A 25,626-nucleotide genomic window follows, 5' to 3' on the forward strand; every position below is an offset into this window, starting at 1 on the left:
GCATATTGTTTTTAAAAGTAACTAACATTCTGTTTAAAAATAAGTTTATCCTGGGGCGCCTGGGTGGCGCAGTCGGTTAAGCGTCCGACTTCAGCCAGGTCACGATCTCGCGGTCCGTGGGTTCGAGCCCCGCGTCAGGCTCTGGGCTGATGGCTCAAAGCCTGGAACCTGTTTCCGATTCTGTGTCTCCCTCTCTCTCTGCCCCTCCCCCGTTCATGCTCTGTCTCTCTCTGTCCCAAAAAATAAATAAAATAAATAAATAAAAATAAAGCAATACATATTAAATAAAAACATATTAAATACAAATTTAAAATTTAGTTGCTTTGTCCCACTAGCCACATTTCAAGCGCTCAATAGCCACATGTGGCTAGCAGCTAACGTATTGGACAGGGCAGATTTAGGGCATTTCCATATCATCATAGAAAGTTCTATTGGTCAGCACGGGTCTAGACTCTAAAAGTGAGGGATTGACTTCATGTCAACTTCAACATCCTAAGTCCGGAACAGATTTCCAAAATCCAGGAACCACTATAATTGGCATTGTTTCTTTGCCCTAAGCCATCAGAAGAGAAGCTTCTGAACAGGGACCTATGCGGCACCCTCTCCGAGTGTTGGTCACCTTGAATGTAGACATGTGGAGGTGAATTGGAGATTTTTTAACAGCAGGGAGTGTGGAGAATTAAAGCTCATTCCTCAGCGCGAAGCCTGGGACACAGTAGGCGCTCAATAAATGCCAATACGATTGGCTATTAGAGAGTGTGGACCGTGGTGTCACAGCGATGCTTTGAGGCCCAGTTTACCACTTTCTAACCACATGGCCTGGACGAAATCAGTCAATTTCCCCAAAGCCCAGTTTCCTTCATTGTAATTGGAGGTAATACCTGACCTTCCTGTCATGGAGGGTGGTGAGACGACCATGAGGCAACATACAGGAAAGCACACTCTGCCAAGGCTTTGTAAAGTAACCTCTTACTTCTGCCCTCCTTTGTGCCCTGCAAAAAAATGATGAAAATAGTAAATTCCCAATCTTAGCCTGTTTAGCAGTGATTTACCTCTTTTCCCTGAAAACAGAGGACAGAAAAGATATGGTTTATCGAGGGCCAGAATTACATGAGATGACGCAGATTTTACGGCAGGAGAAAGAGAAAAGAAAGCAGCGGCGGACAGTGTGAGCCAGAATAAATCTTTGTGAATTCCCTAGCAGTCAGGGCCGGGGCTGGGAAGACTGCCAGGGTGCCTGGCGAGTAGATGCTGTCCCTGGGTCTCGTGTTGTTAGCAAGACTCGATAGACTTCAGTGGAGGGCTCCAAGTGGACCCCGCTGACCTCCCATGACGGCCTAAGGGTCCGCACACGGTTGTGGAGAACAGCACGTCTCTGTGGGTCTCTGTCCTCTCCTGAACAGAACTGTGTCCTGAGAACCGCCAGGCCGAGACTGCCCGGCATGCAGGAGAAATGATCCACGTTAAATCTAGCTCTTTCCATTCAAGATGACAAGTAACAGTCATACAAAAGCAATTCAGGTTAGTTATCATTTCATGAGGAATTTTTAGCCTGCTTTTGAAAAGACTACTTAGGACAATTCCTCCCCCCCCCCCCCCTGCAACTCACACTTGTAACCCTAAAGCCAGGCTCGTGTCCTGAAGGCCACTTCCCTCCAGTCATGCCCCGGAGTCACCCAGCTCCTCATTTCTGTGTCACCCATCCTTCCTCACCGCTTCCCAGCCCTGGTGTGGGTCACCTCTCACTGGGCTGTCTACCTGCCCCCCCCCCGGAGTACAGTCCTCCCAGTAGGACGCACCCCTTTGTGTGGGCATCCACAGAGGGGTACGATTGGGTGGTGTACCTATCCTCTCTACTGTCCAACCCTTTGCTACCCATGGTACCATCACCCAAAGGTCGATGAGTGAGTGTGTCAGACATTACCAAAGAGCTGGTATAACGAAAGGGAATTATAATAAATAGGGCATGAAGGGAAAAATATCTTTTTAAAAAAATATTTATTTGTTTTTGAGAGAGAGAGAGAGACACAGAGCATGAGTGGGGGAGGGGCAGAGAGAGAGGGAGACACAGAATCCAAAGCAGGCTCCAGGCTCTGAGTGTCAGCACAAAGCCCCACGCTGGGCTTGAACTCATGAACCACGGCATCACGACCCAAGTCGAAGTCTGATGCTCAGCCAACTGAGCCACCCAGGCACCCGGAAGGGGAAAAGATCTTAAAGAAAAACTGCTAAGTGACTGTCTTGAAAGGCGATGGAAAAGCATGAACAAAGTCCACTCGGTCACAAGGGGATGCTCAGGAGTACGCCCCAGTTCCCCGCTGTCATCCCCATCCTGAGGTGGAGCACACTCTCTTCTTCAAAACTCCCAGGTCACAAAACCATCACCCTTAGGGGTTTTCCGGCTCTCAGATCAGTTCCCTGACCCTGAAAAAGCTGCAACGTGGAAGTCCCATCAGTACATTTCACAAGCTCTGAGTTGTGTGGTCTGGTCTCAAATTCAACAGAATAGCTCAGGATGGACTTTAACTGGCCCTCCCAAGTTCTCTTAGCCGAGATGAGGTGCAAATGGGCCTCTTCAGTCTTCTGAGAGACCCTACGTACAACTCTGAGAACTTGCACACTAACGACACACTTGCACACTAATAACACATACACACCTACCTAAATCCGTATTGAAGGGGCGCCTGGGTGGCTCAGTCGGTTAAGCGTCCAACTTCAGTTCAGGTCATGATCTCACAGTTCGTGAGTTCGAGCCCGGCATCGTGCTCTGTGCTGACAGCTCAGAGCCTGGAGCCTGCTTCAGATTCTGTGTCTCCCTCTCTCTCTCTGCCCCTCCCCTGCTCATGCTCTGTCTCCCTCTGTCTCAAAAATAAATAACACATTAAAAAAAAAATAAATCCGTATTGAAGAAACAAAACATTTCTTATTGCAATATGGCCCACTGAAATACAATGACGATTGAACATTCTATCGTTACAAAGAGTTTGGTCAGGCTAAGTTCCTTTTCCTGTGCTTTCTTGGTACAGAGGAAACCAGACTCATTATGGCCATCTACCACTTAGAGGCCGTCACTCAATCAGAATACCTCGCCCGTGTTTGAAAATTAAAGTTGTTCTGTTTTTACTTTTGGGAATGCATCGGTTTGCTAGACTCCCATAACAGAGTACCGCAGACAGCATGGCTTAAATAGAAGAAATTTATTTTCTCTGTTCGGGAGGCTGGAATTCTGGGATCCGGGCATCAGCGAGAGTGGTTTCTTCCGAGGCTTCTCTCTGAGACGTGTAGATGGCTGCCTTCTCCCTGTGCCTCCACGTCATATTCTCTCTGTATCAGTGTCCTAATTTCTTCTTTTTATAAGGACACCAGTCAGGTCGGATCAGGGCCCGCCCTAACGACCTCATTGTAACTTAATTACCTCTTTAAAGACTCAATCTCCAGATACAGTCACATTCTGAGATTCTGGGGGTTAGGACTCCCACATACGAGCTCTGGGGTGAGGGGGGAGACCAATTTTGCTCCTTCCATTTATTTAACGCAAATGAATTTAATCTTTAATCCAAGATTAAATTCTTGTGTTGGATATTTTTCAGGGTGCCTCTGAAATCAGCGGCAGGAGATGCTGTCATCCCCCGGTCCTCGTGACCCCCAGGGGCACAGAAGGATTAGAAAGGGGACAGAACTGCTCTGGTGTCTTCACAAACAGCCAGTTCATCCTGCACAAGACCGCCAAATCCTTGTTCTCACCAGCAACGTATCGCTGAATGCCCATTCTCCAAGAGTGCCAGAAGATTCTCCGTGACCTCTAACCTCAATTTAAAGTTGGATAATGAGTTTTCCTCTCTCTCTCTTTTTCTTTTTTTTTTTTTTGCTGAAACAATGCTCTGCATACTATTACTCCTTGATAGAAAGCCTCGAATAGAGCTTTGGAATCAAACGGACCTGAACTGGTGTGTTAGAAGCCTCACCCCTTACTAACTGTGTACCTATGGGCAATTCACTCAGTCCATTCCCGAAACACTTACCAAGCACAGACCATACGCCAGGCATTGTGCTAAATTTGAGGGACACAAAGATGGGTAAGATCAAATTCCTCTCTGCAGGACTCTAGTAGCGGCTGGCGGAAAAATAAACAAGGAATTTCCTCAGAGCGTAAAACAAGGGTTTTAATAGTGCTCAACGCAGACTGCTGTAGTGTTCAGAGGCCCAGGTGAGAGGAGGTGGTGGAGAGGTGGTAAGGACCGAGCCAGTCCTTAAGGATAAAGGTAACCAGATGATGGGGGGTGCCTAGGGGGCTCCGTCGGTTAAGTGTCTGACTCTTGATTTCCGCTCAGTTCATGATCTCACGGTTCATGAGTTCGAGCCCCACAACAGACTCTGCACTGACCGCGTGGAGTCTGTTTGGGATTCTCTCTCTCTCTGTCTCTCTCTCTCTCTCTCTGCCCCACCCCATCCGTGCTCTTTCTCTCTCAAAACAAACAAACAAACTTAAAAAAAAGTTAACCAGGTGAAGGGAACTCGGGTTGGTTAAGGAGGAAGGTGTTCCTGGTAGAAGTGAGGTAACCACTCAGAGCACGGGGCTAGGAACACCCCACTCCCAGCGCTGCCATGGAAAGTAATGGTGAAGATTCTGTACAAAGTGTCTAGCACAGTCCACAAGAGGTGCTGCCGAACGTAGCAGAGGAGCCCCATCCCGTCCCTCTCCCCTGCTGTTCTCTCCGACTTTCCTCTCCGGCAAATCCGAGCTTGGGACTTAGCAAGCCTCCCCACGGGCCATGTGAGTGCAGGGTCTGGCAAAGATCCTACCTTCTCCGCTATGTCGAAACTGCTTCTCTTCCGTGCATCTTAATTCGGAGGTTGCAAGGGAATTTGGCCACCTTCTCAACGTTTCCCCACAGCACATAAATTATAAGTGAGTCCAAGAATGCGAGTAGAATCACGATGGAAAGGTCTGAGTGGGCTGGTGCAGGCGCCAGCTTATTCTCTGCATGATAATTTCTACCACTGTAATTAGACTCTGTAATTAAAAATCACTAATGTTTCATGACAGCCCGCAATTGGATCTGGGGCACAAAGGAAAAGGTTGGGGTGGGGTGGTATGTGTGGGGACACCACACACAGAGATGTCTGGGCTGGGAAATGGTATCACCCTTCAGAGCCATTCGCTAATAAAAAGTGTTCCCATTTATATACGGAAATAATGAAGCAAAGGAGCAGCTGTTTGAAGAAGAACGCAGAAAGAGAAGATAAGCAAAAACCCTGCAGTTCACTTAGAAAGCCACAGTAATTTACCTGCCTGCTTTCCTTTCCTGGGAAGATTTTTATCTCTGTTGGCATTGTTGTAAATTACTTAGTAAAGCTGGAGTCAAAATTGGTTTTCAGTTCGTTCCACCTCCATTTGACCCCTGTGTAAACAAGAAACCACACTGGATTTTCTCACACTCTTAGCTGTGTAACAGCTCCCAGGAAACCAGGATTTCTGTTTCCAATTGACCATGACTCTAGGGCTAAGAGATCAGTGATGGCGGGGAATCAAAAGCAGGCTCCTGGCCGAACCACGGAGGGATTCTCCATGCTTCCCACACACGGGGCCACCTGCGGGGATAAACAAGGACTGTCCTTGGGATCCCTGACACATGCCCAGGAGACAGAAGGAAGGGAACCTTGGAGGAAATCTAGTTCCATTCTCACCCTTGTCGGAAAGGGATTTTTCCTCCGGCCTCTGAGAAGGTCTTCGTCCTGTGAAAGTAAATTAGGTAGAAAATTACTTTTTGACAAACTTGAGTGAAGCAGTGAAAGTCATTCTGCCTAAGTTTGAAAAGTGGAACTGAAGGGTGGTTTTTTTTTTTTTTTAAAGGTTCTTTCTTTCTTCTTCTCTTTTTAAAAGCAGATTGCCCTAGGGCATTGACGAGGCATTCAAGTAGATTGTGAATACTTTTCTAGTTTGTCTGATTCTGATGGGGAGTGCTCTCGTCTTCATTTGCATGTCAAAACCCAGGGCCCTCCTGAATTTTCTCGCCATTCTGGATCAGTACATAGAATTTTCTGTTATTTCGCATTGCAAAGTGCGTCCTGTTTAGCGATTAACTGGGCTTTCCTGCTAGTCTTGGGGGAATGCAGCCATCATATTTAAGTGGTTATGTCTCTGATGGTTTCTGTTATCGACTGCCAGGTAACAAAACACCCCAAACTTAGTGTTTTAAAATAACAATGATTTATTATTTTCCTCTGTTCTGGGGGTCGACTGGGCGATTCTTCAGCCACACGTGGTGCTGCTTGAGGTCACTCCTGCAGCTGCATTCAGCTGGCAGATGGATGGGGCTGGAAGGTCCATGAAGGCCTCTCTCACATGACTGGGGTGTGGGTGCTGACTGTCAGCACGGGCGCCTCTGATTGTGTAGGCTGTCTCCCCACAGGGGTGTCATCCCCCAGGCCCTCTGCACCTCCAGCAGAGCAGGCTGGATGTCATCTGCACCCCTCCCCCACCCAACCCCCTACCAGCTTTCCACATTGCCCCATCTCAGCTCTTCACCTGCCTGACTCTCGTCACCGGTCCCTATATGAAGGCCTCTTATGTTGAGGATCTTTTTTATTTTTCAATGTTTATTTATTTTTGAGAGAGAGATAGAGGGAGAGAGAGCGAGTGCACACAGTAGGGGAGGGACAGAGAGAGAGGGAGACACAGAATCTGAAGCAGGATCCAGGCTCTGAGCTGTCAGCACAGAGCCTAACACGGGGCTTGAACCCCTGAACCGTGAGATCGTGACCTGAGCCGAAGTCGGATGCTTAACAGACTGAGCTACCCAGGTGCCCTGAGACTCTTTCTAAGCCTGCTTTTTGCTCAGTGACAAGAAGTACTAATGGGTTTTTAGTTAAACTTATTCCATCTAATATGTTATTCCTTTAAGTTGTCAGTTACTCTTGAATTACTGAGTTAAAGTTCTTTATTAAGAAGTCACTTGGCCCAGAAAAGTCAAGGGAATTTGGAAGACGTTAGAAGGGAACTTGCTATGTAGCTATTAAGACTTATTATAAAGTGGGGCACCTGGGTGGCTCAGACTGTTGAGCAACCAACTTTGGCTCAGGTCGTGATCTCATGGTTGGTGGGTTTGAGCCCCACATCGGGCCCTCAGCTATCAGCACAGAGCCTGCTTCGGATCCTCTATCCCCCTCTGTCTCTGCCCCTCTCCGGCTCTTTATCTCTCCCTCAAAAATAAATAAACATTAAAAGGGCCTTATTATAAAGCTACATTAATTTAAAAATGTGGTATGAGGGGATGGATGCCTGTGTGGCTCAGTGGGTTAAGCGTCTGACCCTTGGTTTTGGCTCGTGGGTTCAAGCCCTGCATTGGGCTCCGTGCTGGCAGCGTGGAGCCTGCTTGGGATTCTCTGTCTCCTTCTCTCTGGCCCTCCCCTGCTTGTGTTCTCTCTCTCTCTCTCTCTTTCAAAATGAATAAACTTAAAAAAAATAAAAATGTGCTATGAATTCTCAAGAAGACAAGTGGGACCAAATGAAGAGCTCAAGGTGAGCATCACCCCTGCTTTAGAACGGTCACCCCTCAGGTTAAAGCACGAATCACTGGAGAAAGAATGGACACTTCCAGGAATGGTTCTGGACAACCAGCCATTCAGATGGAAAAGCACAAAATTAGATACTAACTTTGCACCAGGCACAAAAATAAATTTCAGGTGGATTAAAGGCCTCAATGTAAACAGGTGGAAAAAATATGTGACTATTTCTAGAACCATAAGTGTTGAGAAGGATTTCTTAAATAAGACCCTACAGTTCAAACCTTCTTGAAGAAAATGATTAATTCAAATGGCATTAACACTCAATGTCTGTGAGGTTGAAGATGCACATACCTATAACCCAGCAATTTGGGTTATGGGTAGATCTAGAGAAACTCTCATACATAGGCATGAGGAGGAACACAAAAGGTTGTTCACTGGTGCGTTGGTTATAATATAAAAAATTAGAAACAGCCTAATTGTTCCTCAGCAGGGGAGTAGGAAAAACAAACTGTGGTTTATTCATGTAATGCAATAATATTTAGCAGTTGAAATGAATAGATTTCTATGTAGCCACACGGATAAATTTCAAAATCATGGTGAGTAAAAAAAAACAAGTCCAAGAGGATATGCACAGAATGATGCTTTTTTATGAAAAGTTTTCAGTGTAGGAAACAACACTGAGCATTTTTCTTAAGTTTGTATTTTTAAGTAATCTCTACACCCAGTGTGGGGCTCAAACTCACAACCCTGAGATCAACAGTCGCATACTCTATGGACCGAGCCAGCCAGGTGCCCTGACATTGAGCATTTTTTAATCTAGCTATCGACATTTGGAGAAACACATCAAAACATGCAAGCAAGATACACACAATCTTCAAAGTAATGGAAAGGAGGGAGGAAAATGGGATTTTATGTGTAGGGGGCTTCAGTTGCATTTTTATATTTTGTTTCTTAAAGAGAATCTGGATTGAAGATGGTGAAATATTAACGTGCTAAATCTGGGTAGAGGCTACATGTGCTTCTATTAACTTATTATATGTTTCTTACATTTTAAAAAGTGAATGTTTTTAGAATCCCTAAAGAATGATAACAAGGCTGTGAGGTCCAGGGCAGTATGGAAGCTTCAATTTGGAAGAGCTTGTGCAGTGCCTGGTGGCCTGCCACCCTTCCATCTCGGGGTCATTGCCTGCAGACTCAGCCATGGTCCAACCACTCTCTTCCTTTGTCCTGACCTGCTCTGTTTTCGGGAACACCCCCCGCAAGCAGAAGATGTCTCGACTTACTGATTCCAGCTCCCCAAGCTCATTCCTTTTTTCCTTTTCACCCTTAGACATCGGAAAGCCAGAGATGAATGATCATGATGCTCTTGAAGAAGGAGAGGAAGTCCAGAAGGCCTTACTCCTTGAAAATCTTCGTGGTTTTCAAGGCTGTGTCATCTACATTATCTCAGTGGCTTTTCTCATCAGGCTTGTAGACAGAGCAGGTGTTTTTATTGCTGTGTTATGATAAAGAAACCGAGTCACTGAAGAGCTAAATTACTTGGCGAGGGCATTGAAATGATTAGTGAGGTGACTGAAATTAGAACTTGGTCCGAAGTCCCAGCTTGAGGCTCTTTCTGAAATAATGAGTTGAGTGCCGTATGTGGTAATGTAATACTATGGGTCCCCAAGGGGGCAATAGGAGGGAGTCCATCACTGTAGGTGGGTTGAATTGTGTCCTCTGAAAATGGTTTCAAGCTCTAACCTCCAGTACCTGTGAATGTAACCTTATTTGGAAATAGGATCTTTGCAGATGTAAAGGGTAGGCCCTAAATCCAGTGACTGGTGTCCTTATTAAGAAGACAAAGGACAGAAATACACACACAGGAGAGAAGGGTGTGTGGACACAGGCCGAGATTGGAGTGATATAACTGTAGCTGAGGAACACCACGGATTGCTGGGAGTAACCAGAAGTTAGGCGAAGTGCCTGGGGGATAGTTTCTCCTTCAGCGCCTCTTGAAAAATCAATGGGGAATCAATCAACTCTACTGACACTTTGATTTTGGACTTCAGGCCTCTTGAACTATGAGAGAATAAATTTATGTTGTGTTAAGCCAGTTTGTGGCAATTTGTTTTGGCTGTCCCAGGAAGCAAAATATTCACCAGGCTTGGGGTGATTCCAGTGGGGGTGTTGCCTCAGCTGAGGGCCGAAATGCTAGTGGGCTTGTGTAGAGACAGAGCTGGGAATGCGTTCAGCCAGAAATAACAGAAGACCCATCCAAAGTGGCTTAAGCAAACAGTGTTCATTTATTCTCACGTAACAATAAGTTCAGAGGAAAGCAGTCTGGGGGTTGTGTAGTTGAGCAATGCCGTAGGGGACCCAGGCCCGTCCCATATTTCTACCCTTCCGTCTCTAGCTTTGTCAGCACCTTTTATTCTCATCCTTGTTGCTTCATGATCTCCAGATGGCCATGGAGCCACTCAGCTACACATCTGCCTTCCAGGCAGAAAGAGGAAGGAAGAAAACGGTAATCTTTTTCAAAAATCACCAGTGGACTTCTCCTTTGACTTCAATGGCCAGAACTGGCTTACATTTCATATGGCTTTCCTAGCTGCAAGGAAGGGAGATAGGTATTTGTATACATAGGTTGTAAGAGAAAAACACAAATAAGAAGTTGATCACTGGTGTTGAGTAAGCCATTCTACAATACCTCTAAAATACCATCTTTCTAAATCAAGGTCCGGTAGCATACAACAAGAAAACTAGAATAATAGTGGTTTAAACACATAAGAGTCTGGATGTAGATAATCTAAGATTGATATGGAGGATCCGCAATCATTAAGATAGCAGATTCCTTCTTTCTTTTCCTTCATCTTTGGTGTTAGCTTCCATTCTCATTGTGGTCTCATAAACCAAAGTGGCTGCTGAAGCTCTAGACATCACAGTTTCATTCCAGAAAGCAGGAAGGATGAAGGGGAAGGCAACATAGCACACCCCAGGCAATTGTCTTTTTGAGGAGTCTTCCAATCACTATCTCCCATTATATTTTATTGACTAGTGTTAGAGGAGAAGGTGAAAAATGTTCCCTTTACTGGATAAAAACATGGCTGCCCCACTAAGTAAGAAGATAGTTAGATACTGGGTAGGCAATAAGCGGCTTCTTCCTCCTGGAGTAAATAAGTTTCACCTCAAGTGGCAATTTTGATTTATTTCTAGTGATTTCCTAGAGCACTGTGTGAAGCAAGCTTCTGAGGCAATAATCTGGGCTCAGTGGGTAGAGTGCAAGGGTTGACTATGGATCTCGATCATGGTCATGAGAGTTGGGGTATAATGACATGTATATACACATACCTTGAATTTGCTATTCCTGGATAGGTGGGGAATTAAGAAAGAAAAGAACACACATCGTTATATCACTTTCCTTTGTAGCTCCTGTGCCTACACACAGTGCCTGATATCCTACTGGTTACCGTACAACAACTCATTGTTGCATGGGCCCTTCTTCCTTGGAAAGAGGCAGAGAGGCTCATTTGCTGCCGACAGGGGTGACAACGTGGAGATATATTTGTTTGCTAGGGTTGCCATAATAAAGTGCCATGCATGGGGTAGCTTAATAAGAGACATATATTTTCAGGGCACCTGGGTGGCTCATTCGGTTAAGCGTCCCACTCTTGATTTCAGCTCAGGTCATAATCTCCTGAACCATGAAATTGAGCCCCAAGTCGGACTCTTCACTGACAATGAGGAGTCTGCTTAGGATTCTCTCTCTCTCCCTGTCTCTCCCTCTCTCTCTCTGCCCCTCCCTTGTCAAAATAAATACATAAAACTTTAAAAAAAAGGAAGAGATTTATTTTCTCATGGATCTGGAAGTTCAAGGACTGAGATCAAGGTGTCAGCAAGGTTGGTGTCTACTGAGAGCTTTGAAGGAAGAATCTGTTCCAGGCTTTTCTCTTTGGCCTGTGTCTGAATCCTCCTCTTCTTAATAAGAACACCAGTCAGATTAGATTAGGGCCCATCCTAGTGACCTTATTTTAACTAATGTCCTCTTTAAAGACCCTATCTCCTAATAGAGGCACATCCTGAGGTATTGGGTGTTAGGACTTTCACATATGAATTCTGAGGGGGCTGTTGTCCAAGAAGATGTTTCTTCTCCCTACTGAACGCTGTTCTGTCTGATGTCAGAGACCACTGCAAAATAGGGATGTGTGCCTGGAGTGGCCACTCCGTATGTGTGCACAGGGAATGCAGTTGGGTACAAACTGGGGGTGCGTGGTACTCGCCTACTCACCTCACCACGATTTCCTTAGTGACTGATGCTGTGGCTATCGTTATGCTATCCCCTCTTATTTTCACTCACTAGTTTACTTATGTTGAAATAAGCAGACCTTACCCTACTAATCATGGGAGTATTCTAGGCACATGACTCTGTCTGGAGCAGTTATAATAGCCTGTTCCCCTGTTCTCAGAGACTGGTTCATGCATAGTCATGTCGCTCAAGCTAAGCCAACCAGCGCCCTTCCATGGAAGTTTTCAACTACCTCCAGGAAGGGAAGTTCTCCTTCCTTGCGGATCGTTAAGCTAGAAGCCTGGAAGCCCAGAGCAGCCTGTGCTTTGTCTCCTGTCTCCCTTGCCATGTGGAGAAATTCCACCTGCAATAAAATGTATGAAGCCAAAATCCAGAAAAATGCAGAGACAGAGAGTGAAGTCTCCAGAGCATTTGAGTCCCGGACTGTGGGCGTCCCTAAGACCAGCTCCATTTTACTCCTTCCATGACCATGTAATCCAGTACATCCCCTAGCTTTGGATGGTGGGGTTGGGTGCCTGTCACTGGCAGTCAAAGAATCCAGATGATACCCCACTAGACGTAATGCGAACACGTTCAGCAAACTTTCTATCTAATTGGTGGGATAATGAGCCACAGGCCAAAAGCTTACATTTCTAGGTTTGTTTCTTTGGAGCCGTTTTAAATTTGTGTTTCCATAAATTTTAGTGAGCCTATTTAGAGCAGTAGCTAGTCTATAGCTATGGGCCAGTGGTTCTCAGAGGAAAATATTGTGCCTTTCATTGGTAAGATGTTTTAGGGAACAGAAAATGGGATAGTATCAATATTAATTCATACAGGAAATTTATTATGTGAGTGCCATTTAAATATTTCTCTTTAAAGTAACCTTGTGACTTTGAACCTTTTTTTCTTTATAGATGTGGAGTTTCTTCGATGGGCTTCTTAACAGTGTCCAACTCATGACTTCCTTTTTTTTTTGCTTTCAACTATCAGATATTTAACGCAATTAAAAAGCATTTACAACTGAGTGCTGGTTATTAGATATGATGGCCAAATTATATTTTGGATAAAGCATCCCATCTAGATTAACAGACTTCTATCTCTGCTCCGAAAAATATTTGTAAGAAAACCTCGTATTGTGACAAAGTCTGCAAATTGCATTCTGGGGAGGAGTGACATTGTTAATAGCAGACAACAGTGGCCTGACAAGTCTGTTTTCTCACTTGCCATTGAAGATATGTAGAAACACTTGCCATTGAAGTTTTGTTTGCCCTTTAAGTTAATGAATTGCATGATCTAATAATAACTAATTGTACCTTCCTGCTGTCATAAAGCTCTTAAAGCATTTCACAATCAATTAGCAGCTCAGGGACATCATTATTATTGGCCATTTTGCAATATGAATGGACTCAGAGTTAATACAGAGTAGATTTTACTGCCAAGCAGCTCATGGTGGAGCTAGGCTGCAAGAAAAACAAACAGGCTTTGACATTCATAAGGAAAGTTTTCAAAGTCTCACCAGCAAGGTTTTTTGGTTCCTTGCTTTTATTTTTCATGTACTGCCTTTCTCATTACTTATGCATTGTCCATTAAATCCAGCACTTGAGCCGAGCTCTGGTGTTTCTTCTTTTCCAAGTTGCCTTGCTGCATTACCTCTCTTGATTAAATAAGCTAAATGTGTGTACCCAACTGAGACAAAGTCCAATACTGCATAATTACCCAGTATATTTGGTTGGCACAGGCCAGCAGGCTGGGCGAATTAGGTCAGAGTGGATTTTAGGTTAAGGTCGTGCTAGAGACCGTCCAAGACTCGTGGGCCAAATCTAAACACTGGAAGGCCACCAGCCTCTGGTCCAACCCCTTGAAAGGTTGTTGAGTCCCTTTATGATTAAGGATTTGCTTTCATTACCTGAAAGGTAATGAAATGATATGGTATGGTTTTCCTAGAATCTTCAGATGTGGACACTGCCTGGGACTTTTTTAGTTTACATGATATGTTTGTTTGAATCAAACACAGGCCAGTTTAGATAGCTCTTTGTGGATCAAACTAAGGAAGGTTTTACGGTAGCTTGAAAAACTTTCTATAATTTACTTCTATTCTTTGGAGGCTCTCGACCTGACTAGAAACTGAGTATCTTGTCTTATTGGATAGTTTAATCATAAAGGACCCTAGGAGCCTGGGATGCTCTGTGAGGTGTCCCAAGCTGGGATATACTACTTAGCTTTCTGGCCAGTTCCTGTCTTCAAGTGACAAAAAAAGTTGTTTTAGCAACCAGTAACAGTGTGGTAGGCTGAATAATACCCACCCACCCCCGCCCCTCACCCCCCCAAAAGATATTATTGTCTCAATAGTGGACTTTATGAAGGTTACTTATATGGCAAAAAAAAAATTTTTTTTAATTAAAAATTACAGATGGGGTTAGATTAAGATTCCTGAGATGGGGAGACCCAGGATTATCTGGGGGGCACTAAATGCAATTTGGGTCCTTATAAGAGGGGAATTTGACACAGATAAGAGAAGGGAATGTGGCCAACAGAGCCAGGGCTTACAGTGATGCAGATACAAGTCAAAGAATGCCAGCGGCCACCAGAAGCTGGAAAGGCAAGGAACACATTCTTGCTGAGCCTTTGGAGGGAGCATGGCTCCACCAACGCCTTGATTTTGGACGTCTAGCCTCCAGAACTGGGAGGGAATGAATTTCTGCTGCTGTAAGCCACTTATTTGTGGTAATTTGGTATAAGAGCCCTAAGAAACTAATAGAAACAGGGAGGCAAAATGGTATGAGGGGCAGAGAGGAGGGTTCACAGCTGTGCCAGATCTGACTCACTTGAGGAATGCAACTGTGGTCCAAAACTGGGCTCCAAAAGACAGTCCCAGACAACTTGTTTGCTTAATTGCTAAAGAAATTAAGGTAAGTTTGAGCCTGACGGTAGAAGTTTGGGGACTCCCCCAAACTTGGATGATGCCCACACTGCAGGCTGTGCAATCTCTCTGTCTGCTGTTGTGTGTGTGCAAAAACGTTGGATGCTAATGGTCTGTGGAGGCATCGATTCACTTTGACTTTCTTTTATCGCAGCTTCGCCTGGAACTTCATTTTTTTTCCTCACAGTTTTAAAGGTTTTATTCTTTTTTTTCTTTTTCAAAGTTTTATTTAAATTTTAGTTAGTTAACGTACGGTGCAATATTGGTTTCAGGAGTAGAACCCAGTGATTCATCACTTACATCAACGCCCAGTGTTCATCACAAGTGTCCTCCTTCGAGCCCATCCCCCACTAGCCCATCCCCCCCACCCCACCTCCTTCCATCAAACCCTTAGTTTGTTCCTGTATTGAAGAGTCTCAATGGAACTTCATTTTGAGCATCGTTTTCTGTTTCACTTACCTTTGTTTTTAGTAGGAGACTTTTTCCAGAATGGCTCCTCAGATGGTACAAGCGAACCGTGAAAGTCTTTGTGAAATCCAGCATCTTGGTGGGCCTTTCAGGCAAAAAGGAAAGTCTGGCGATCTGGGGGGTCTGCCTGGTGGGAGTGGACATAGTCTCCTCAGCAGACTAGGGGGGTGTCGGCGCCTGGGAGGCAGCCGGAAGAGTGAGTCTGGGGCTGCGTGGAGAGGATCTGCTCGGCCGTCCCCGGGCTACGCGAGTTTAGATATGAAATAACACGTCTATGGCGCAGGGGCTCTAACTTCTGACAGAAAGCCCCCCAGGGAAGCATTGGATGTACTGCTCACTATTAAGGGCTGGAAAAAATTCAGTGGAACAGAACAGAGCGATTCTGAGGACAAAATGGCTCAATCAAGTGAAAAGTGATTTCAGAGCTGACATCAGCCTGACATTAGCAACCAGGTTCTTCTTATTATCTGCTTTTGAACCTCAGTGGGAGAACTTGTCTACCTTTGATACTGTAAGCACGATGCTTCATGTTTAAAGATTAAAGCAGCTCCTCGGCTTGTTAGCAAGAAATCACATGGGAATGGGTTTCACAGCCAGAAGCTGGGCTCCCTCAAAAGGATGTCACTGTCTCCCCCTTCCATGAATATCAAAAAAGCCCGTGATTAATTCTTTCCATTAGGAGCCCCATCTCCCACTTCTGCTATGTGTAGGATTGAAACAATATAGTCTGATTACCATTGTGTCCTGTGCGGTTTAGATTGTAATTGCCAAATGTGAAATGTAAGAATTTTTTTTACATCTTGTCACTCCAGATGAGGATATACTCTGGAAGTGGAATTAGAAACAATGCACCGGTAATTAAAGAGTGGTGTCCTCCCTGAGACTAAAACACAGCCCACGGTGCCAAGATTTTGATTGGCAGTATGTAATTAAAAGTTGCTTTAAATGGCTACTAAACATTACCAGCTATGAAAAGGTGGCAGAGAGGAACAATTTTAATATAGGAATTTTTTAAAAGCTAGACACATTTAGAATACGTGTAAAACATCTGATTAAACATTTAAAATTAAATCCCTAGGGCGTACTGAAAGGGTTATATTCCAGTTTCTGCGTTTTTGTTTACATAAAACAATAATTTACTGTACACTGTATTTACCAAAAGTTACTGGTTAATATGTATAAATTTTTAGGGAAATAGGGGAAGTTTTGAGACTACCAAATAATGGTGTTTTAGAAGATAAAATCCAACATGCCTGGATTATCCCTTTTGTTGTTGTATTTATTTAATACAATTTAAATAATTTAAGATTTTCAATTGTTGATTTCACTGCATATAAATTATATTGCGAGTAAAAGTTTTAATTGTTGGTCAATGTCCGTACAATATTTTGGTGGGGAGGAGGAAGAGGCTAAGGGAAGTCCAAATGCTTCTTCCTGCTCCCTGAGCAACATTTAAGTGAAGGCCCATTTATGTGCAAAAGCATCTCTGTTACAGTGTCACTAGGGAGTTGCCAAAATGCGGAGGAAAGCATTTTATAGACTGGAAAAAAGTAAGTTGATTTAATGTATGTATTTATGAGTTTAGACTAGTCCACACACTATGTTAGTGGGAGTTTATTTGTTTTTGCTAGAAATCCTTCCCTGGATGCTCAAGCCCAAGGCCCCTTGGTTGTCCATATTTGGTCCCACAAGCTGGGAAAAGGCACGGCTGGAATCAGAGAGCACGCACCCAAGTCCGCCAGGCCCTGCCCTGTCCCTGTAGGTGACTGTGGTGTTCGCCCAATGGCACTTACTGTTAGTTACTCATGTAACCAACTGCGAGCTTTCTGCGTCTTTGCTGTTTTTAGAACTTAGGATAGAGATGGAACTTAACTGACAACAGGTAAATAGGCATAGAAATGCCTGATTGGCATTATTAATCTTCCCTAAAGAGAAACAATAAAATGTCAGGTTGAGAGCATTTGGCAAATCTGAACAGCCAAGAGAAAAAATGTTGCTAAATGAGTTCACAGCCAGTGCCTCGCATCCCGCCTTCCATTATAAATCGCTTTGTGACGATGGAAGGGGTGAAGACCTTTGTTCCCACTCAAGCGATGGAGGCTCTTTGTCAGGCTCTTGGTTCCATCCTGACTCTCAGATCAACTATGGTGACAATTCAGATTATCGTTTGAGAAGGACTCGCTGTCTTTTGCAGCATTAGCGGAACACTTTGTTGTCTCATCAAGCAGTCCACTCACCCATGGCAAAGGCTGGTGGCGCTGGCACGTGTTATGGGGGACAAAGGAAGTGGAAGCCGTGGTCCCTACCTCAGGGAGCACTGCACCTGCCCAAGAGGACTACACCTCACACAGTGCCACGGAGAAAGGATGGAAGGAAAAAGGGGGGTGATTTTTTTTTAATTTTTTTTAACGTTTTATTTATTTATTTATTTATTTTATTTATTTTATTTTTGGGACAGAGAGAGACAGAGCATGAACGGGGGAGGGGCAGAGAGAGAGGGAGACACAGAATCGGAAACAGGCTCCAGGCTCTGAGCCGTCAGCCCAGAGCCTGACGCGGGGCTCGAACTCACGGACCGCGAGATCGTGACCTGGCTGAAGTCGGACGCTTAACCGACTGCGCCACCCAGGCGCCCACGTTTTATTTATTTTTGAGACAGAGAGAGACAGAGCATGAGCAGGGGAGGGTCAGAGAGAGAGGGAGACACAGAATCCAAAACAGGCTCCAGGCTCTGAGCTGTCAGCACAGAGCCTGACACGGGGCTCAAACTCACGGACCGCGAGATCATGACCCGAGCCGAAGTCGGCCGCTTAACCGACTGAGCCACCCAGGCGCCCCTGGGGGGGTGATTTTGAAATAAAACCCACTGCTCTCTATGTGATCTTTGTTCACTATTTTTACGTTGAATTAAAAGGAATTTACGAGAGGCTCCATGCTTAATTTTTTACACTAATAAATTCTTAGCCTTTTAAGAAACAACAGTTAATACCTACTGGTGAGGGTTCAGAACATGATACTACCAATATCTGAATACCTATTTTGCTCATAACAAAACAAACGAAAGCGTTTCCCTTAAAAAGCTCCTCTTTTACCCACCTTCTCATCCTTATTGCTTATGTTTTTAGTTTTTTAAATTAAGTTTATTTATTTATTTTGAGAGAAAGAGAGAGCATGAGCAGGGTAGGGGCAGAGAGAGGGGGAAGAGGGACAATCCCAAGCAGGGCTTGAACTCCCAAGCATCCCTGAATGCAGGGCTTGAACTCACAAACTGTGAGCCAAAATCGAGGGGTGGAGGCTCAACTGAGCCTCCCAGGTGGCCCTTGTCCTTGTTGTTTATAATGGCAGTAAAATAAAAGTCTTCCCATATCCACAAATCCGTGAGTTTCTGAGGAGAGAAATGAAACAGAAGCTTTCCCACTTCTCCGCAGACCCAGGACGAAGGGGCATAGCCCCGTAGAGATTGCATTTAGTTACACAGCATCGCAAGTGAAGGTTTACTAAACTCTGTTTTCCCCTTTAGTGTTTCCCTAACTTTGCTGAATGTGAAAGGGATTGAACCCCTAGCCAACCCAAGACGAAAAGGAGAGGAACCAAATGCTGACTGAACAGCATTTGATTAAAATTCAAGTCCTTAAGAAATTTTTTGGAAATAATTTCAAATTTACAGAAAAGTGGCAAGAATAGTACAAAAACTCTCATACAGCCTTTACGTTATTCCTTAATCCCTAATGCCCTGACACGGTATTAACATTTTACCATGTTTACCCTGTGATTCTCCCTCTTTCCATTTAGTTCGCGTTAGAGGCTTTTTATGAACCTTGGAGGATAAGCAGACATGATGCTTCATTGTTCCTCCATACTTCGATGTATATGTCCTAAAGACAAGGCTATACTATAAACCAGGGTGTAGCCATCAAAATCAGGAAATAAACTCTGACACAGTACTATCGTCTAATTCCCAAGGCTCATTCAAATTTCTCCGAGAGTCCCAATCATGTCCTTTACAGTTGGGATCAAATCCAGGTTCATGTGCTGTATTTCGCGGTCACGTCTCCTTCGTCTCCTTTAATCCGGCACGTCCCAGGGCTGTGCTGCTACACCAGCTCACTGGGAGAAAAAAGAAGCCCTGATTTGTAGTGGCTGCTGGTTTTTATGGTGTCAATATTCCCATTCTGGCCAATTTCAAGTTACCAACTTCATGTCACTATCACTGAAGTGTAGAGTCAGGAAGAGATGCGCACAATTGATTTTCTCGAGTGGGTCTGAGCCAATACCAGCTGGCTCTAATATACCACTGGCTTCCTCTGTCTCTCCTTGTATTTTGTGACTATGATGGGATTTTTTTCAGAGTACAGGCCAGTTACTCTGTCCTTCATTTGGGGTTCGTCTGATACTTCTTCATGTTTACATTTAGTTTATGCACTTTGCGGCAGGAATACTGCCGAAGTAATGCTGTGCTCTTCTCTGTGTGCATCAGATCAAGAGGCACATGACATTGATTAGCCCCATTACTAAAGATGATAAAAGAGTTACCCCATTCTTCTATCACGTGGTAAGATAGTGTCTGACCAGGTTTCTCCACTGTAAAGATAAATAGTATTTTATCCTTTACTTAATAAGCATTTTATGGGGAGATACTTTTTAAAAATTTTTTCTAAACATTTTTAACGTTTATTTATTTTTGAGAGAGAGAGAGAGACAGAGTACGAGCAAGGGAGGGGCAGAGAGAGAGGGAGACACAGAATCCGAAGCAGGCTCCAGGCTCTGAGCTGTCAACACAGAGCCTGACGCAGGGCTCGAACTCACGAGCTATGAGATCATGACCTGAGCCAAAGTCAGATGCTTAACTGACTGAGCCACCCAGGTGCCCAGGGAGATAGTTTTTTAAATTGCAGTATAGTTGACTGTGGGGTGATATTTTGAGGCTACTTAAATACCTAGTTCCTCCATGAAGTTTTATTTGCTAATTTTAGCATTCATTGCTGACCCTTGCCTTGACTGTTCCTGTTATGATTGCCAAATGGTGATTCTTTAATTCCGCCAATCCTTTATAATTGTTATTAGTTGTCATTTGACTTTAAGTCAGGTCCTTCCCCTTCCCTCAGTTTCTTTATGTTAGTATGGACTCATGGATCCCTATTTTACTCAGTGATTTATCATTTCTGGCTGTCATTATTTACTTTTATGCTGAAATACTGCATATTTGGCCAGATTAGGCCTCTTCAAGATGGTGCCTATGTTCTGTTGACAGGTTCTCGTCATTCTTGGATCAATCTTGGCTTTATGGTACAAACTGTCCCAGGTGCATCTTGTACCTTTACTACATTAGCTCTGGAATCAGCCATTTTCTGAGGAGCCCGGTGAGCAAAGAATGGTATTTAGTAACCAAGATCTGGGTACTAAATATGATCATTCTACTGGGGTTTTATTGCTTCTGGGCCTTCTCAGATACACGTAGAAGACATCTACAGTAAAACCTTACTTTGCAAGCGTAATTCGTTCCAGAAACATGCTTGTAATCCAAAGCACTTGTATATCAAAGGGAATTTCCCCATATGATATAATGGAAACTCAGATGATTCATTCCACGACCCAAAAATATTCGCATAAAAATGATTCTAATACTGCAATATGGTAAAAAAATAATGAAGAAAATGCAAGATATAAAGAAAAATAAACAAAGTAACCTGCACTTACCTTTGAAAACCTTCATGGCTGGTGTGAGGGAGACAAGAGAGAGGAGGGTTATTGTGTAGGAACAACTTTCCCTATCACTAATGGAATCGTTGCTGTCTATTGGCTCAATGGAATCTTTCTTTTTGTGCAACTTTAACAAGGAACCTATCCAATGACACTTGCTTTTGCCTCCTTTTGAGGATTTTGTGGAAATGTGACAGTGCATTGATGATCAGTCACAATCCTGCAGTGAGAAAGAGAGAGAGAAGAACCATTGGCTCAGTTGTGATCATGTGATGTTTGGCGTTGCGTACGACTTGTATCGCAAGACATCACTCATTTATCAAGTTAAACTTTATCAGAAATGCTTGCTTGTCTTTGGAACACTCACAGAACAAGTTACTTGCAATCCAGGTTCTACTGTATATGTACACGCACAAACTCACACATGGGCGCGTGCATGCAAGCATTGTGATGGACACGAAAATGTACCACTCAGGTTCCGCTTCAAGGAGAGACTCGCTGAGAACTTTCTTGCCTAATGTCCCACCTTTCTGGGGGCAGCCAGCCCACTTCTAGTGACTGGTCAAGGGAAGGGTATAAAGCTTGGTCATTTTGGTGCAGTGAGGAACTCTGACAGGCCACGTGTGCTCCAGAGTGACTTAGGTCTGCCTTGCAGTTCGATGTCCCCTTGTGCCCAATCTGTTTCCTTCCACAGGTTTTGATTTCTTTTTTTAAAATTTTTTTTTTTCAACGTTTATTTATTTTTGGGACAGAGAGAGACAGAGCATGAACGGGGGGAGGGGCAGAGAGAGAGGGGGAGACACAGAACCGGAAACAGGCTCCAGGCTCTGAGCCATCAGCCCAGAGCCTGACGCAGGGCTCGAACTCACGGACCGCGAGATCGTGACCTGGCTGAAGTCGGACGCTTAACCGACTGCGCCACCCAGGCGCCCCCACAGGTTTTGATTTCTAATAAACATACCACACTCCAAAATTCATCTCTCTTTCTCTCTCTGTTTCACACACACACACACACACACACACACACACACGCACACACACACAGAGACATCTGCACCTATACTTATAAATATGTGAATTCACACCAATATTTCCAATTCCATCCAATCATCATGGGCTTATTCCAGTCTTTCCTCTCCCACCATCCTTAATATATTTACTTATTCTCTCCATCCTTCCATATGTAAGCAGTTTTCTGACCATGCAGGATGTCTTCCCACACCTGGCCCCATCACCCTGACCATGCTACCCTAATCCTTGGCCCTAGCCCTGCTGACTTCAATGGCTGTTCAGCTGAATCCTCAGCACTGAACAAGAGAAAGGGGAGCCCAATTAATTTCATAAGATAGGAGTTATAAAAATCCATATAAGTAATATATGTTATTTGGTTTGCATATAAATTTCAACAGCATATGACGCTTGTTTCCTTTTTACCAAGGCCTATTAAAAATGAAATGCATATTATAGTTTCATTTCATCTTATGTCAAACAGAGAACGAGTTTTCAGAATCCACATTCTGGTACATATGATAGAAGAGAAATGTCAAGAGAAGGCTTAATTGCTTTAGGAAGTTGCTCTGTAAAAATAGCAATCACTTCTAGCTGAGATACAAAAGTCTTTGCAGAGGAGGTGAGGTTTGAACTGACTTGTCTAGAATGTATCAGATTTGAATAAATGGATCAGAAGTGGATCAGGGAAAGAGAAAGATGAGACATGGAGTCAAGGAACAGGTAGAATGGGTAAGAACAAGGAATATCAGGGGAAAGTGTGTAGATTAATTTGGCAGAGAAAGATTCATGTAGGGGGAATGAGGAACATAAACCAGGAGAGTTAGCTTGTGGAGGATCCCGTCCATGCTTTAGATTTTATTGTGCAGGTAATGGAGAGTCACCTTTCATCCTTTGAGTATAGTTATAAAGATTAGTCTAGCAGAACTGGTCAAGATGAGAGAGTTAGGTCATTATTTCGGTGGTTTGAGTGTTGACAATAAAGGCACATGTAGGGCTGGTGGGTCAGTTAGGGTCCTATCAGGAAGGCAGACCCACTGTGGAATGAGGGTTCACTATAGTAATACACCTCACACTATCGTGAGAGAAGCTATGGAAGTAAGGCCCTGGAAGGAAAGTTAGAAGGTCAGAGAAGAGTCTCTAACTAGGCCTCCTGTTACTGGTATGAGTGGAAAAGTTGGAGCTTCTTGGGGAATCTGGAGGGTAGCTATGTCTAGCTTCCACGGTGGGACCACAAAGGAGAGGTAGTAGAAAAGCCTATAGAAAGTTGTCGCTTCTGTGTATCTCCTGTTTTTGTAAGTATGCAGCCAAACATCTGGTAGTGGGCATGGGCTACTGTTAGTCATCAGGGCCAGCAGTTGGCAAGAAGAGCTAAATGTCAAGTAAGGGAGAGCAGGGACAACCTGGAATGCACCTGCCCCTCTGCATCTGTCTGCCGCATCATGGCCACTTCTAACCATGATGACCTTCAGAAAGTAATGGCTGCTAATACACTCTATCTTCCAAAACTTGCATAAATTCTTTGTGTTGCTCTAGGTCCTTGGGAAAGCAGGAGCCAAATAGGACTTGCTATACAAAATACTTAAAATAAATTTTTTTTAATGTTTATTTTTGAGAGAGAGAGAGAGAGAGAGAGAGAGAGAACAAGTGGGGGAGGGGCAGAGAGAGGGAGACACAGAATCTGAAGCAGGCTCCAGGCTCTGAGCTGTCAGTACAGAGCCCGACTCGGGGCTCCAACTCACGAACTACGAGATCGTGACCTGAGCCAATGTCGGACGCTCAACCGACTGAGCCATCCAGGTGCCTCACAAGAGACTTTTTAAGGGGAACATCTGTGAAGGAAAATGGACAGACAACAAGGGTAGTAGGGAGGCTGAAAGAGCCATCAGACCACAGTGCAGGTCTCATCCTGGGTAAAGGGGAGAGAGAAGAAAGGAAGGTTGGGTGGATCATTGCAACTCTAAGAGAGTTTTTCAAGGCCACTGGGGAGTCCTCAGGCCAAAGTTGCCCATCTGAGGAATGTCCCATCTCCTCGGTATGAGCCTATCTCAGTATTCCTGTCACGCTCAGTCATTGGACGGTTCATGGAAATTGTGGCCAGGTGTCTATGTGGTGATGGATATCAGAGAGCAGCAGTTGGGGCCAGTTAATTCACTCCCTACATTTGGAGATGTGAATATGTTGGTTATTTGGAAATCACTCTTATGACCACCATATTCTTCTCTTCATTACCTCTTACCTGGAACCATGGAGGGAAATGGATTAAGTTCTGGCTTAACCAAATCAACACGGCACTTACTGCTGCTGTCAGTGACAGCGGGGATGAGCAGAGGACTTGAGAAGCACCCCACAAAGGCACAAAGTGGCAGGGATTGGTGGCTAGATGGATGAAGGGGCAAAATAGATGAGGTCAAACCATGTCTCATCTAGTCTCTGAGGTACATTCGAGAGAAAGAGAGAAGGAAGTTGGAAACGAGACCTGCTCTGGAGGACAGCGCACAAATCCAGTTTTAGACCTGATCAGTCCGAGGTCCTGGAGGGACGAGCAGCTGGGAACACCACACAGGCTCTTGGGAAAAGCTCAGAGAAAAGTCTGGATGGCCACACAGGTGGAAGGGAGCCACGAGACTAGGTGGAATCTGAGAGACAGATTTAATCCAGGCGTGTGCCCACCGTTGTGGGGCTCGAAGAGGAAAGGCACAGAGGATAGCTCAGAGATAGTAGGAGTTCAGAGGACCATGAGCACAGAGTGCCAAGAGCAGCGCCGGGATAGGAATAGAGTCTCAGTGAGGGAAACACCGGCGATTTCGATGCTCCACAGAGGCTAGGACATTACCATTAGATTTGGGATCACACAGCCATTTGTGTTTTTTGCATAGTGTGATTTCTAATGAGAGGTAGAGGTGAAGGCAGGTCTCTGGGCATTCAGTAATGAGTGGCAGGTTAAAAAAGTGAGGGGTGCACCTGTAGGCTAATAGAGCAATTTGACCAGCATCGGGAACGAGAGAAACATTTTCAACCACAGGTAGACTTGGGTAGAATTATACGCCCAGAAGGAGGAGCCAGTGGAAAAAGAAGAGATTGACGTATTAAAACAAACACATTCCTGAAAGAGGTGGAAAAAGGTGGAATCAAGAGCTCAACAGAAGGAGTGGTTAGTGTTAGAAAAAAGACCCATATATTCTTTTCGCAAATACACATTCCCCTTTCCTGTGCCCGGCAGAGGAAATCCTGGCCCCTTCTGTGGAGGTCGTACACATTATCCTCAGACTGATTAGCACCATACCATTTTGGTGCTAACAACACCAACAACGCCTCATAAGCAAATTGCCTAGTTGCAAACTTAAAAAAAAAAAAAAAAGGTTTTTACCCAGTTCTGCTTATTAAAACTAACTGCATGGAGCAAATTAATAAAAAGAAATATCTTGCAACTCACTGGAGAAGAATCATCCGTAGATGTCAGGATTCTGGTATTTTATTCCTACGTTAAATTTAAGGACGCGGGGGCTTGTTAAACTGGCTTTTTATTTGGGGATTTGTGGAGTTAGCATATTCTGAATGTCTTCAGGAAGATAATTTAGGTAAGAAAGTTTGTGCATATCTTTCCGTGCAGGTGACAACATTCCAATGAAGTATTTTACAGAGTGCAGAACACAGTCATTAATAACACAACATCCTGAACAGTCATGCATATTTCTTTTTTACAACAAGCATCTTGTTTGGTAATGGCAGGACAGCAGAGTGAATATCCTGCCAC

The sequence above is a fragment of the Lynx rufus genome, unplaced genomic scaffold (assembly GCF_022079265.1).
Source record: "Lynx rufus isolate CCGP_SWC_20201006 ecotype Redwood Valley unplaced genomic scaffold, mLynRuf1.p SCAF_9, whole genome shotgun sequence".
Classification (NCBI taxonomy): Eukaryota; Metazoa; Chordata; class Mammalia; order Carnivora; family Felidae; genus Lynx; species Lynx rufus.